The sequence below is a fragment of the Petromyzon marinus genome, chromosome 26 (genome assembly GCF_048934315.1).
Source record: "Petromyzon marinus isolate PM22_M1 ecotype Great Lakes invasive population chromosome 26, UKy_Petmar_22M1.pri1.0, whole genome shotgun sequence".
NCBI classification, from domain to species: Eukaryota; Metazoa; Chordata; class Hyperoartia; order Petromyzontiformes; family Petromyzontidae; genus Petromyzon; species Petromyzon marinus.
This window is the reverse complement of record NC_133692.1, coordinates 12,153,099-12,167,305: the sequence shown is the minus strand read 5'-3', so window position 1 is coordinate 12,167,305 and position 14,207 is coordinate 12,153,099. Positions and strand designations below refer to the sequence as shown.

Below are 14,207 nucleotides of genomic sequence, written 5' to 3'. Positions count from 1 at the left end.
ACAAATTCAGCGCAATTTACTAAATACCTTATGCTTTGCTGTCACAGGCTATGAGTTATATCGGTTGATAATAATGTTTATGAAAATAAGAACGGTGCCTTTTTATAGTTGTGGCATATAAAAAAATGCCATTACTTCCTTAACTCTTAAATGGCAACTATATCTTGAGTCAACATTACCCAGAATGCTATGGAGAATTTTATCCGTAAACTATGCCTTAGCTCACAAAATTTGAAATTTCCAAAAAAGTGTATATTTTCGTAACGTGTTATTTGTAGTTTTTTAAACGACAGTGTTTATTTTTAAAATAATTTTTAAGTATCGCCACGTAAAAGATTTATAATGCCCATAGAGTAGAGGTACAGGGTATTTGTTCATATAGGGATAGTGGAAGCAGGCCAACTCATACTTACCTGACAGGGGAGGCACCATGATCATGTAGGTGGTCCTCCCAGGGTGAGGCTCATCCATTGCACTGCGGGTGGGTTGACCCCTGCGATTTCCCCAAATGCGGGAAACTCGACTGTATAATTTGTGATACTGGGGGACTGCGTTCGCGCTATCCCCCGAATATTTAAGGAAAAAATAGGTTTGCTGTGCTTTATGAATATCGATAAGATCTGTAATCTCATGTGAATCTTAGTACCTAATCACTCTCTCCCTAATCCCTCTCTCCCTAATCCCCCATTAATGCAACTGAGGTTCTTGCATCCGGGGGTGGAATTCCTTTCCAGCTCAGACCCTGCTTGCTTGCCCATCGCCACATATATAGCCTTGTTGTAGCTGCTTTCTCGCAAGTTCAACAGTTCCTCTGCTAGATTATATTTTTTCCGCCTGAGGACGACTGCTTGTGTTGCGATCGACATGTCGTGATTTATTTTATTTCATACCTACGTGGCTTTACCGAAATAACCAAAGAGTATAGATAACACAGTCAAATTATCCATAATAGAGGTTTGTTGGGTGGTTGGCGGGTTTAACGACACATTTATATATTGACGAGATCTAACCCAAAACACCTCTATTTTGGATGATATTGGTCCCGAAGCCTACGTGTAATAATTACATTATTTTTGATTCAGCCTTGCAAACCAGATTTGTTGGTGATTGGCCAGTGGCATGGTGAAAAGCTGATCATCTTGCTGGTTTAACACGCAAAAAATACTGTGAAAACAAATTAAGCGCAATTTACTAAATACCTTATGCTTTGCTGTCACAGGCTATGAGTTATATCGGTTGATAATAATGTTTATGAAAATAAGAACGGTGCCTTTTTATAGTCGTGGCATATAAAAAATGCCATTACTTCCTTAACTCTTAAATGGAAACTATATCTTGAGTCAACATTATCCAGAATGCTATGGAGAATTTTATCCGTAAACTATGCCTTAGCTCACAAAATTTGAAATTTCCAAAAAAGTGTATATTTTCGTAACGTGTTATTTGTAGTTTTTTAAACGACAGTGTTTATTTTTAAAATAATTTTTAAGTATCGCCACGTAAAAGATTTATAATGCCCATAGAGTAGAGGTACAGGGTATTTGTTCATATAGGGATAGTGGAAGCAGGCCAACTCATACTTACCTGACAGGGGAGGCACCATGATCATGTAGGTGGTCCTCCCAGGGTGAGGCTCATCCATTGCACTGCGGGTGGGTTGACCCCTGCGATTTCCCCAAATGCGGGAAACTCGACTGTATAATTTGTGATACTGGGGGACTGCGTTCGCGCTATCCCCCGAATATTTAAGGAAAAAATAGGTTTGCTGTGCTTTATGAATATCGATAAGATCTGTAATCTCATGTGAATCTTAGTACCTAATCACTCTCTCCCTAATCCCTCTCTCCCTAATCCCCCATTAATGCAACTGAGGTTCTTGCGTCCGGGGGTGGAATTCCTTTCCAGCTCAGACCCTGCTTGCTTGCCCATCGCCACATATATAGCCTTGTTGTAGCTGCTTTCTCGCAAGTTCAACAGTTCCTCTGCTAGATTATATTTTTTCCGCCTGAGGACGACTGCTTGTGTTGCGATCGACATGTCGTGATTTATTTTATTTCATACCTACGTGGCTTTACCGAAATAACCAAAGAGTATAGATAACACAGTCAAATTATCCATAATAGAGGTTTGTTGGGTGGTTGGCGGGTTTAACGACACATTTATATATTGACGAGATCTAACCCAAAACACCTCTATTTTGGATGATATTGGTCCCGAAAGCCTACGTGTAATAATTACATTATTTTTGATTCAGCCTTGCAAACCAGATTTGTTGGTGATTGGCCAGTGCCATGGTGAAAAGCTGATCATCTTGTTGGTTTAACACGCAAAAAATACTGTGAAAACAAATTCAGCGCAATTTACTAAACACCTTATGCTTTGCTGTCACAGGCTATGAGTTATATCGGTTGATAATAATGTTTATGAAAATAAGAACGGTGCCTTTTTATAGTCGTGGCATATAAAAAATGCCATTACTTCCTTAACTCTTAAATGGAAACTATATCTTGAGTCAACATTATCCAGAATGCTATGGAGAATTTTATCCGTAAACTATGCCTTAGCTCACAAAATTTGAAATTTCCAAAAAAGTGTATATTTTCGTAACGTGTTATTTGTAGTTTTTTAAACGACAGTGTTTATTTTTAAAATAATTTTTAAGTATCGCCACGTAAAAGATTTATAATGCCCATAGAGTAGAGGTACAGGGTATTTGTTCATATAGGGATAGTGGAAGCAGGCCAACTCATACTTACCTGACAGGGGAGGCACCATGATCATGTAGGTGGTCCTCCCAGGGTGAGGCTCATCCATTGCACTGCGGGTGGGTTGACCCCTGCGATTTCCCCAAATGCGGGAAACTCGACTGTATAATTTGTGATACTGGGGGACTGCGTTCGCGCTATCCCCCGAATATTTAAGGAAAAAATAGGTTTGCTGTGCTTTATGAATATCGATAAGATCTGTAATGTCATGTGAATCTTAGTACCTAATCACTCTCTCCCTAATCCCTCTCTCCCTAATCCCCCATTAATGCATCTGAGGTTCTTGCGTCCGGGGGTGGAATTCCTTTCCAGCTCAGACCCTGCTTGCTTGCCCATCGCCACATATATAGCCTTGTTGTAGCTGCTTTCTCGCAAGTTCAACAGTTCCTCTGCTAGATTATATTTTTTCCGCCTGAGGACGACTGCTTGTGTTGCGATCGACATGTCGTGATTTATTTTATTTCATACCTACGTGGCTTTACCGAAATAACCAAAGAGTATAGATAACACAGTCAAATTATCCATAATAGAGGTTTGTTGGGTGGTTGGCGGGTTTAACGACACATTTATATATTGACGAGATCTAACCCAAAACACCTCTATTTTGGATGATATTGGTCCCGAAGCCTACGTGTAATAATTACATTATTTTTGATTCAGCCTTGCAAACCAGATTTGTTGGTGATTGGCCAGTGCCATGGTGAAAAGCTGATCATCTTGTTGGTTTAACACGCAAAAAATACTGTGAAAACAAATTCAGCGCAATTTACTAAACACCTTATGCTTTGCTATCACAGGCTATGAGTTATATCGGTTGATAATAATGTTTATGAAAATAAGAACGGTGCCTTTTTATAGTCGTGGCATATTAAAAATGCCATTACTTCCTTAACTCTTAAATGGAAACTATATCTTGAGTCAACATTACCCAGAATGCTATGGAGAATTTTATCCGTAAACTATGCCTTAGCTCACAAAATTTGAAATTTCCAAAAAAGTGTATATTTTCGTAACGTGTTATTTGTAGTTTTTTAAACGACAGTGTTTATTTTTTAAATAATTTTTAAGTATCGCCACGTAAAAGATTTATAATGCCCATAGAGTAGAGGTACAGGGTATTTGTTCATATAGGGATAGTGGAAGCAGGCCAACTCATACTTACCTGACAGGGGAGGCACCATGATCATGTAGGTGGTCCTCCTATGGTGAGGCTCATCCATTGCACTGCGGGTGGGTTGACCCCTGCGATTTCCCCAAATGCGGGAAACTCGACTGTATAATTTGTGATACTGGGGGACTGCGTTCGCGCTATCCCCCGAATATTTAAGGAAAAAATAGGTTTGCTGTGCTTTATGAATATCGATAAGATCTGTAATCTCATGTGAATCTTAGTACCTAATCACTCTCTCCCTAATCCCTCTCTCCCTAATCCCCCATTAATGCATCTGAGGTTCTTGCGTCTGGGCGTGGAATTCCTTTCCAGCTCAGACCCTGCTTGCTTGCCCATCGCCACATATATAGCCTTGTTGTAGCTGCTTTCTCGCAAGTTCAACAGTTCCTCTGCTAGATTATATTTTTTCCGCCTGAGGACGACTGCTTGTGTTGCGATCGACATGTCGTGATTTATTTTATTTCATACCTACGTGGCTTTACCGAAATAACCAAAGAGTATAGATAACACAGTCAAATTATCCATAATAGAGGTTTGTTGGGTGGTTGGCGGGTTTAACGACACATTTATATATTGACGAGATCTAACCCAAAACACCTCTATTTTGGATGATATTGGTCCCGAAGCCTACGTGTAATAATTACATTATTTTTGATTCAGCCTTGCAAACCAGATTTGTTGGTGATTGGCCAGTGCCATGGTGAAAAGCTGATCATCTTGTTGGTTTAACACGCAAAAAATACTGTGAAAACAAATTCAGCGCAATTTACTAAACACCTTATGCTTTGCTATCACAGGCTATGAGTTATATCGGTTGATAATAATGTTTATGAAAATAAGAACGGTGCCTTTTTATAGTCGTGGCATATTAAAAATGCCATTACTTCCTTAACTCTTAAATGGAAACTATATCTTGAGTCAACATTACCCAGAATGCTATGGAGAATTTTATCCGTAAACTATGCCTTAGCTCACAAAATTTGAAATTTCCAAAAAAGTGTATATTTTCGTAACGTGTTATTTGTAGTTTTTTAAACGACAGTGTTTATTTTTAAAATAATTTTTAAGTATCGCCACGTAAAAGATTTATAATGCCCATAGAGTAGAGGTACAGGGTATTTGTTCATATAGGGATAGTGGAAGCAGGCCAACTCATACTTACCTGACAGGGGAGGCACCATGATCATGTAGGTGGTCCTCCTATGGTGAGGCTCATCCATTGCACTGCGGGTGGGTTGACCCCTGCGATTTCCCCAAATGTGGGAAACTCGACTGTATAATTTGTGATACTGGGGGACTGCGTTCGCGCTATCCCCCGAATATTTAAGGAAAAAATAGGTTTGCTGTGCTTTATGAATATCGATAAGATCTGTAATCTCATGTGAATCTTAGTACCTAATCACTCTCTCCCTAATCCCTCTCTCCCTAATCCCCCATTAATGCATCTGAGGTTCTTGTGTCTGGGGGTGGAATTCCTTTCCAGCTCAGACCCTGCTTGCTTGCCCATCGCCACATATATAGCCTTGTTGTAGCTGCTTTCTCGCAAGTTCAACAGTTCCTTTGCTAGATTATATTTTTTCCGCCTGAGGACGACTGCTTGTGTTGCGATCGACATGTCGTGATTTATTTTATTTCATACCTACGTGGCTTTACCGAAATAACCAAAGAGTATAGATAACACAGTCAAATTATCCATAATAGAGGTTTGTTGGGTGGTTGGCGGGTTTAACGACACATTTATATATTGACGAGATCTAACCCAAAACACCTCTATTTTGGATGATATTGGTCCCGAAGCCTACGTGTAATAATTACATTATTTTTGATTCAGCCTTGCAAACCAGATTTGTTGGTGATTGGCCAGTGCCATGGTGAAAAGCTGATCATCTTGTTGGTTTAACACGCAAAAAATACTGTGAAAACAAATTCAGCGCAATTTACTAAACACCTTATGCTTTGCTATCACAGGCTATGAGTTATATCGGTTGATAATAATGTTTATGAAAATAAGAACGGTGCCTTTTTATAGTCGTGGCATATAAAAAATGCCATTACTTCCTTAACTCTTAAATGGAAACTATATCTTGAGTCAACATTACCCAGAATGCTATGGAGAATTTTATCCGTAAACTATGCCTTAGCTCACAAAATTTGAAATTTCCAAAAAAGTGTATATTTTCGTAACGTGTTATTTGTAGTTTTTTAAACGACAGTGTTTATTTTTAAAATAATTTTTAAGTATCGCCACGTAAAAGATTTATAATGCCCATAGAGTAGAGGTACAGGGTATTTGTTCATATAGGGATAGTGGAAGCAGGCCAACTCATACTTACCTGACAGGGGAGGCACCATGATCATGTAGGTGGTCCTCCCAGGGTGAGGCTCATCCATTGCACTGCGGGTGGGTTGACCCCTGCGATTTCCCCAAATGCGGGAAACTCGACTGTATAATTTGTGATACTGGGGGACTGCGTTCGCGCTATCCCCCGAATATTTAAGCAAAAAATAGGTTTGCTGTGCTTTATGAATATCGATAAGATCTGTAATCTCATGTGAATCTTAGTACCTAATCACTCTCTCCCTAATCCCTCTCTCCCTAATCCCCCATTAATGCATCTGAGGTTCTTGCGTCCGGGGGTGGAATTCCTTTCCAGCTCAGACCCTGCTTGCTTGCCCATCGCCACATATATAGCCTTGTTGTAGCTGCTTTCTCGCAAGTTCAACAGTTCCTCTGCTAGATTATATTTTTTCCGCCTGAGGACGACTGCTTGTGTTGCGATCGACATGTCGTGATTTATTTTATTTCATACCTACGTGGCTTTACCGAAATAACCAAAGAGTATAGATAACACAGTCAAATTATCCATAATAGAGGTTTGTTGGGTGGTTGGCGGGTTTAACGACACATTTATATATTGACGAGATCTAACCCAAAACACCTCTATTTTGGATGATATTGGTCCCGAAGCCTACGTGTAATAATTACATTATTTTTGATTCAGCCTTGCAAACCAGATTTGTTGGTGATTGGCCAGTGCCATGGTGAAAAGCTGATCATCTTGTTGGTTTAACACGCAAAAAATACTGTGAAAACAAATTCAGCGCAATTTACTAAACACCTTATGCTTTGCTATCACAGGCTATGAGTTATATCGGTTGATAATAATGTTTATGAAAATAAGAACGGTGCCTTTTTATAGTCGTGGCATATAAAAAATGCCATTACTTCCTTAACTCTTAAATGGAAACTATATCTTGAGTCAACATTACCCAGAATGCTATGGAGAATTTTATTCGTAAACTATGCCTTAGCTCACAAAATTTGAAATTTCCAAAAAAGTGTATATTTTCGTAACGTGTTATTTGTAGTTTTTTAAACGACAGTGTTTATTTTTTAAATAATTTTTAAGTATCGCCACGTAAAAGATTTATAATGCCCATAGAGTAGAGGTACAGGGTATTTGTTCATATAGGGATAGTGGAAGCAGGCCAACTCATACTTACCTGACAGGGGAGGCACCATGATCATGTAGGTGGTCCTCCCACGGTGAGGCTCATCCATTGCACTGCGGGTGGGTTGACCCCTGCGATTTCCCCAAATGCGGGAAACTCGACTGTATAATTTGTGATACTGGGGGACTGCGTTCGCGCTATCCCCCGAATATTTAAGGAAAAAATAGGTTTGCTGTGCTTTATGAATATCGATAAGATCTGTAATCTCATGTGAATCTTAGTACCTAATCACTCTCTCCCTAATCCCTCTCTCCCTAATCCCCCATTAATGCAACTGAGGTTCTTGCGTCCGGGGGTGGAATTCTTTTCCAGCTCAGACCCTGCTTGCTTGCCCATCGCCACATATATAGCCTTGTTGTAGCTGCTTTCTCGCAAGTTCAACAGTTCCTCTGCTGGATTATATTTTTTCCGCCTGAGGATGACTGCTGTGTTGCGATCGACATGTCGTGATTTATTTTATTTCATACCTACGTGGCTTTACCGAAATAACCAAAGAGTATAGATAACACAGTCAAATTATCCATAATAGAGGTTTGTTGGGTGGTTGGTGGGTTTAACGACACATTTATATATTGACGAGATCTAACCCAAAACACCTCTATTTTGGATGATATTGGTCCCGAAAGCCTACGTGTAATAATTACATTATTTTTGATTCAGCCTTGCAAACCAGATTTGTTGGTGATTGGCCAGTGGCATGGTGAAAAGCTGATCATCTTGCTGGTTTAACACGCAAAAAATACTGTGAAAACAAATTCAGCGCAATTTACTAAATACCTTATGCTTTGCTGTCACAGGCTATGAGTTATATCGGTTGATAATAATGTTTATGAAAATAAGAACGGTGCCTTTTTATAGTCGTGGCATATAAAAAAATGCCATTACTTCCTTAACTCTTAAATGGCAACTATATCTTGAGTCAACATTACCCAGAATGCTATGGAGAATTTTATCCGTAAACTATGCCTTAGCTCACAAAATTTGAAATTTCCAAAAAAGTGTATATTTTAGTAACGTGTTATTTGTAGCTTTTTAAACGACAGTGTTTATTTTTTTCATCATTTTTAAGTATCGCCACGTAAAAGATTTATAATGCCCATAGAGTAGAGGTACAGGGTATTTTTTCATATAGGGATAGTGGAAGCAGGCCAACTCATACTTACCTGACAGGGAGGCACCTTGATCATGTAGGTGGTCCTCCCATGGTGAGGCTCATCCATTGCACTGCGGGTGGGTTGACCCCTGCGATTTCCCCAAATGCGGGAAACTCGACTGTATAATTTGTGATACTGGGGGACTGCGTTCGCACTATCCCCCGAATATTTAAGGAAAAAAATAGGTTTGCTTTGCTTTATGAATATCCATAAGATCTGTAATCTCATGTGAATCTTAGTACCTAATCACTCTCTCCCTAATCCCCCATTAATGCAACTGAGGTTCTTGCGTCCGGGGGTGGAATTCCTTTCTAGCTCAGATCCTGCTTGCTTGCCCATCGCCACATATATAGCCTTGTTGTAGCTGCTTTCTCGCAAGTTCAACAGTTCCACTGCTGGATTATATTTTTTCCGCCTGAGGACGACTGCTAGTATTGCGATCGACACGTCGTGATTTATTTTATTTCATACCTACGTGGCTTTACCGAAATAACCAAAGAGTATAGATAACACAGTCAAATTATCCATAATAGAGGTTTGTTGGGTGGTTGGCGGGTTTAACGACACATATATTGACGAGATCTAACCCAAAACACCTCTATTTTGGATGATATTGGTCCCGAAAGCCTACGTGTAATAATTACATTATTTTTGATTCAGCCTTGCAAACCAGATTTGTTGGTGATTGGCCAGTGGCATGGTGAAAAGCTGATCATCTTGCTGGTTTAACACGCAAAAAATACTGTGAAAACAAATTCAGCGCAATTTACTAAACACCTTATGCTTTTCTGTCACAGGCTATGAGTTATATCGGTTGATAATAATGTTTATGAAAATAAAAACGGTGCCTTTTTATAGTCGTGGTATATAAAAAAATGCCATTACTTCCTTAACTCTTAAATGGCAACTATATCTTGAGTCAACATTACCCAGAATGCTATGGAGAATTTTATCCGTAAACTATGCCTTAGCTCACAAAATTTGAAATTTCCAAAAAAGTGTATATTTTCGTAACGTGTTATTTGTAGTTTTTTAAACGACAGTGTTTATTTTTAAAATAATTTTTAAGTATCGCCACGTAAAAGATTTATAATGCCCATAGAGTAGAGGTACAGGGTATTTGTTCATATAGGGATAGTGGAAGCAGGCCAACTCATACTTACCTGACAGGGGAGGCACCATGATCATGTAGGTGGTCCTCCCAGGGTGAGGCTCATCCATTGCACTGCGGGTGGGTTGACCCCTGCGATTTCCCCAAATGCGGGAAACTCGACTGTATAATTTGTGATACTGGGGGACTGCGTTCGCGCTATCCCCCGAATATTTAAGGAAAAAATAGGTTTGCTGTGCTTTATGAATATCGATAAGATCTGTAATCTCATGTGAATCTTAGTACCTAATCACTCTCTCCCTAATCCCTCTCTCCCTAATCCCCCATTAATGCATCTGAGGTTCTTGCGTCCGGGGGTGGAATTCCTTTCCAGCTCAGACCCTGCTTGCTTGCCCATCGCCACATATATAGCCTTGTTGTAGCTGCTTTCTCGCAAGTTCAACAGTTCCTCTGCTAGATTATATTTTTTCCGCCTGAGGACAACTGCATGTGTTGCGATCGACATGTCGTGATTTATTTTATTTCATACCTACGTGGCTTTACCGAAATAACCAAAGAGTATAGATAACACAGTCAAATGATCCATAATAGAGGTTTGTTGGGTGGTTGGCGGGTTTAACGACACATTTATATATTGACGAGATCTAACCCAAAACACCTCTATTTTGGATGATATTGGTCCCGAAGCCTACGTGTAATAATTACATTATTTTTTATTCAGCCTTGCAAACCAGATTTGTTGGTGATTGGCCAGTGGCATGGTGAAAAGCTGATCATCTTGCTGGTTTAACACGCAAAAAATACTGTGAAAACAAATTCAGCGCAATTTACTAAACACCTTATGCTTTTCTGTCACAGGATATGAGTTATATCGGTTGATAATAATGTTTATGAAAATAAGAACGGTGCCTTTTTATAGTCGTGGCATATAAAAAAATGCCATTACTTCCTTAACTCTTAAATGGCAACTATATCTTGAGTCAACATTACCCAGAATGCTATGGAGAATTTTATCCGTAAACTATGCCTTAGCTCACAAAATTTGAAATTTCCAAAAAAGTGTATATTTTCGTAACTTGTTATTTGTAGTTTTTTAAACGACAGTGTTTATTTTTAAAATAATTTTTAAGTATCGCCACGTAAAAGATTTATAATGCCCATAGAGTAGAGGTACAGGGTATTTGTTCATATAGGGATAGTGGAAGCAGGACAACTCATACTTACCTGACAGGGGAGGCACCATGATCATGTAGGTGGTCCTCCCAGGGTGAGGCTCATCCATTGCACTGCGGGTGGGTTGACCCCTGCGATTTCCCCAAATGCGGGAAACTCGACTGTATAATTTGTGATACTGGGGGACTGCGTTCGCGCTATCCCCCGAATATTTAAGGAAAAAATAGGTTTGCTGTGCTTTATGAATATCGATAAGATCTGTAATCTCATGTGAATCTTAGTACCTAATCACTCTCTCCCTAATCCCTCTCTCCCTAATCCCCCATTAATGCATCTGAGGTTCTTGCGTCCGGGGGTGGAATTCCTTTCCAGCTCAGACCCTGCTTGCTTGCCCATCGCCACATATATAGCCTTGTTGTAGCTGCTTTCTCGCAAGTTCAACAGTTCCTCTGCTAGATTATATTTTTTCCGCCTGAGGACGACTGCATGTGTTGCGATCGACATGTCGTGATTTATTTTATTTCATACCTACGTGGCTTTACCGAAATAACCAAAGAGTATAGATAACACAGTCAAATTATCCATAATAGAGGTTTGTTGGGTGGTTGGCGGGTTTAACGACACATTTATATATTGACGAGATCTAACCCAAAACACCTCTATTTTGGATGATATTGGTCCCGAAAGCCTACGTGTAATAATTACATTATTTTTGATTCAGCCTTGCAAACCAGATTTGTTGGTGATTGGCCAGTGGCATGGTGAAAAGCTGATCATCTTGCTGGTTTAACACGCAAAAAATACTGTGAAAACAAATTCAGCGCAATTTACTAAATACCTTATGCTTTGCTGTCACAGGCTATGAGTTATATCGGTTGATAATAATGTTTATGAAAATAAGAACGGTGCCTTTTTATAGTTGTGGCATATAAAAAAATGCCATTACTTCCTTAACTCTTAAATGGCAACTATATCTTGAGTCAACATTACCCAGAATGCTATGGAGAATTTTATCCGTAAACTATGCCTTAGCTCACAAAATATGAAATTTCCAAAAAAGTGTATATTTTCGTAACGTGTTATTTGTAGTTTTTTAAACGACAGTGTTTATTTTTAAAATAATTTTTAAGTATCGCCACGTAAAAGATTTATAATGCCCATAGAGTAGAGGTACAGGGTATTTGTTCATATAGGGATAGTGGAAGCAGGCCAACTCATACTTACCTGACAGGGGAGGCACCATGATCATGTAGGTGGTCCTCCTATGGTGAGGCTCATCCATTGCACTGCGGGTGGGTTGACCCCTGCGATTTCCCCAAATGCGGGAAACTCGACTGTATAATTTGTGATACTGGGGGACTGCGTTCGCGCTATCCCCCGAATATTTAAGGAAAAAATAGGTTTGCTGTGCTTTATGAATATCGATAAGATCTGTAATCTCATGTGAATCTTAGTACCTAATCACTCTCTCCCTAATCCCTCTCTCCCTAATCCCCCATTAATGCATCTGAGGTTCTTGCGTCTGGGCGTGGAATTCCTTTCCAGCTCAGACCCTGCTTGCTTGCCCATCGCCACATATATAGCCTTGTTGTAGCTGCTTTCTCGCAAGTTCAACAGTTCCTCTGCTAGATTATATTTTTTCCGCCTGAGGACGACTGCATGTGTTGCGATCGACATGTCGTGATTTATTTTATTTCATACCTACGTGGCTTTACCGAAATAACCAAAGAGTATAGATAACACAGTCAAATTATCCATAATAGAGGTTTGTTGGGTGGTTGGCGGGTTTAACGACACATTTATATATTGACGAGATCTAACCCAAAACACCTCTATTTTGGATGATATTGGTCCCGAAGCCTACGTGTAATAATTACATTATTTTTGATTCAGCCTTGCAAACCAGATTTGTTGGTGATTGGCCAGTGCCATGGTGAAAAGCTGATCATCTTGTTGGTTTAACACGCAAAAAATACTGTGAAAACAAATTCAGCGCAATTTACTAAACACCTTATGCTTTGCTATCACAGGCTATGAGTTATATCGGTTGATAATAATGTTTATGAAAATAAGAACGGTGCCTTTTTATAGTCGTGGCATATAAAAAATGCCATTACTTCCTTAACTCTTAAATGGAAACTATATCTTGAGTCAACATTACCCAGAATGCTATGGAGAATTTTATCCGTAAACTATGCCTTAGCTCACAAAATTTGAAATTTCCAAAAAAGTGTATATTTTCGTAACGTGTTATTTGTAGTTTTTTAAACGACAGTGTTTATTTTTAAAATAATTTTTAAGTATCGCCACGTAAAAGATTTATAATGCCCATAGAGTAGAGGTACAGGGTATTTGTTCATATAGGGATAGTGGAAGCAGGCCAACTCATACTTACCTGACAGGGGAGGCACCATGATCATGTAGGTGGTCCTCCCAGGGTGAGGCTCATCCATTGCACTGCGGGTGGGTTGACCCCTGCGATTTCCCCAAATGCGGGAAACTCGACTGTATAATTTGTGATACTGGGGGACTGCGTTCGCGCTATCCCCCGAATATTTAAGGAAAAAATAGGTTTGCTGTGCTTTATGAATATCGATAAGATCTGTAATCTCATGTGAATCTTAGTACCTAATCACTCTCTCCCTAATCCCTCTCTCCCTAATCCCCCATTAATGCAACTGAGGTTCTTGCGTCCGGGGGTGGAATTCCTTTCCAGCTCAGACCCTGCTTGCTTGCCCATCGCCACATATATAGCCTTGTTGTAGCTGCTTTCTCGCAAGTTCAACAGTTCCTCTGCTAGATTATATTTTTTCCGCCTGAGGACGACTGCTTGTGTTGCGATCGACATGTCGTGATTTATTTTATTTCATACCTACGTGGCTTTACCGAAATAACCAAAGAGTATAGATAACACAGTCAAATTATCCATAATAGAGGTTTGTTGGGTGGTTGGCGGGTTTAACGACACATTTATATATTGACGAGATCTAACCCAAAACACCTCTATTTTGGATGATATTGGTCCCGAAGCCTACGTGTAATAATTACATTATTTTTGATTCAGCCTTGCAAACCAGATTTGTTGGTGATTGGCCAGTGGCATGGTGAAAAGCTGATCATCTTGCTGGTTTAACACGCAAAAAATACTGTGAAAACAAATTCAGCGCAATTTACTAAATACCTTATGCTTTGCTGTCACAGGCTATGAGTTATATCGGTTGATAATAATGTTTATGAAAATAAGAACGGTGCCTTTTTATAGTCGTGGCATATAAAAAATGCCATTACTTCCTTAACTCTTAAATGGAAACTATATCTTG

The 14,207-nt window shown here is 39.5% G+C and overlaps 12 non-coding genes across 12 annotated transcripts; all 12 read left to right on the top strand.

The window, feature by feature from the left end:
• The first annotated feature begins 405 nt into the window (after positions 1 to 405).
• Positions 406 to 569, top strand: LOC116946383 (U1 spliceosomal RNA). Its single transcript, XR_004403541.1, has one exon. It is a non-coding gene; the product is annotated as a U1 spliceosomal RNA (small nuclear RNA).
• Positions 570 to 1,576: 1,007 nt separating this feature from the next.
• On the top strand, positions 1,577 to 1,740 carry LOC116946381 (U1 spliceosomal RNA). The gene has a single exon (XR_004403540.1). It is a non-coding gene; the product is annotated as a U1 spliceosomal RNA (small nuclear RNA).
• Positions 1,741 to 2,748: 1,008 nt separating this feature from the next.
• On the top strand, positions 2,749 to 2,912 carry LOC116946380 (U1 spliceosomal RNA). Its single transcript, XR_004403539.1, has one exon. It is a non-coding gene; the product is annotated as a U1 spliceosomal RNA (small nuclear RNA).
• A 1,007-nt stretch (positions 2,913 to 3,919) lies between these two features.
• Positions 3,920 to 4,083, top strand: LOC116946328 (U1 spliceosomal RNA). Its single transcript, XR_004403498.1, has one exon. It is a non-coding gene; the product is annotated as a U1 spliceosomal RNA (small nuclear RNA).
• Positions 4,084 to 5,090: 1,007 nt separating this feature from the next.
• Positions 5,091 to 5,254, top strand: LOC116946320 (U1 spliceosomal RNA). Its single transcript, XR_004403490.1, has one exon. It is a non-coding gene; the product is annotated as a U1 spliceosomal RNA (small nuclear RNA).
• A 1,007-nt stretch (positions 5,255 to 6,261) lies between these two features.
• On the top strand, positions 6,262 to 6,425 carry LOC116946379 (U1 spliceosomal RNA). The gene has a single exon (XR_004403538.1). It is a non-coding gene; the product is annotated as a U1 spliceosomal RNA (small nuclear RNA).
• A 1,007-nt stretch (positions 6,426 to 7,432) lies between these two features.
• LOC116946330 (U1 spliceosomal RNA) lies at positions 7,433 to 7,596 on the top strand. Its single transcript, XR_004403500.1, has one exon. It is a non-coding gene; the product is annotated as a U1 spliceosomal RNA (small nuclear RNA).
• A 1,008-nt stretch (positions 7,597 to 8,604) lies between these two features.
• Positions 8,605 to 8,767, top strand: LOC116946341 (U1 spliceosomal RNA). Its single transcript, XR_004403511.2, has one exon. It is a non-coding gene; the product is annotated as a U1 spliceosomal RNA (small nuclear RNA).
• A 991-nt stretch (positions 8,768 to 9,758) lies between these two features.
• Positions 9,759 to 9,922, top strand: LOC116946378 (U1 spliceosomal RNA). Its single transcript, XR_004403537.1, has one exon. It is a non-coding gene; the product is annotated as a U1 spliceosomal RNA (small nuclear RNA).
• Positions 9,923 to 10,930: 1,008 nt separating this feature from the next.
• Positions 10,931 to 11,094, top strand: LOC116946377 (U1 spliceosomal RNA). The gene has a single exon (XR_004403536.1). It is a non-coding gene; the product is annotated as a U1 spliceosomal RNA (small nuclear RNA).
• Positions 11,095 to 12,103: 1,009 nt separating this feature from the next.
• On the top strand, positions 12,104 to 12,267 carry LOC116946337 (U1 spliceosomal RNA). Its single transcript, XR_004403508.2, has one exon. It is a non-coding gene; the product is annotated as a U1 spliceosomal RNA (small nuclear RNA).
• A 1,007-nt stretch (positions 12,268 to 13,274) lies between these two features.
• LOC116946376 (U1 spliceosomal RNA) lies at positions 13,275 to 13,438 on the top strand. The gene has a single exon (XR_004403534.1). It is a non-coding gene; the product is annotated as a U1 spliceosomal RNA (small nuclear RNA).
• The last annotated feature ends 769 nt before the right edge of the window (positions 13,439 to 14,207 follow it).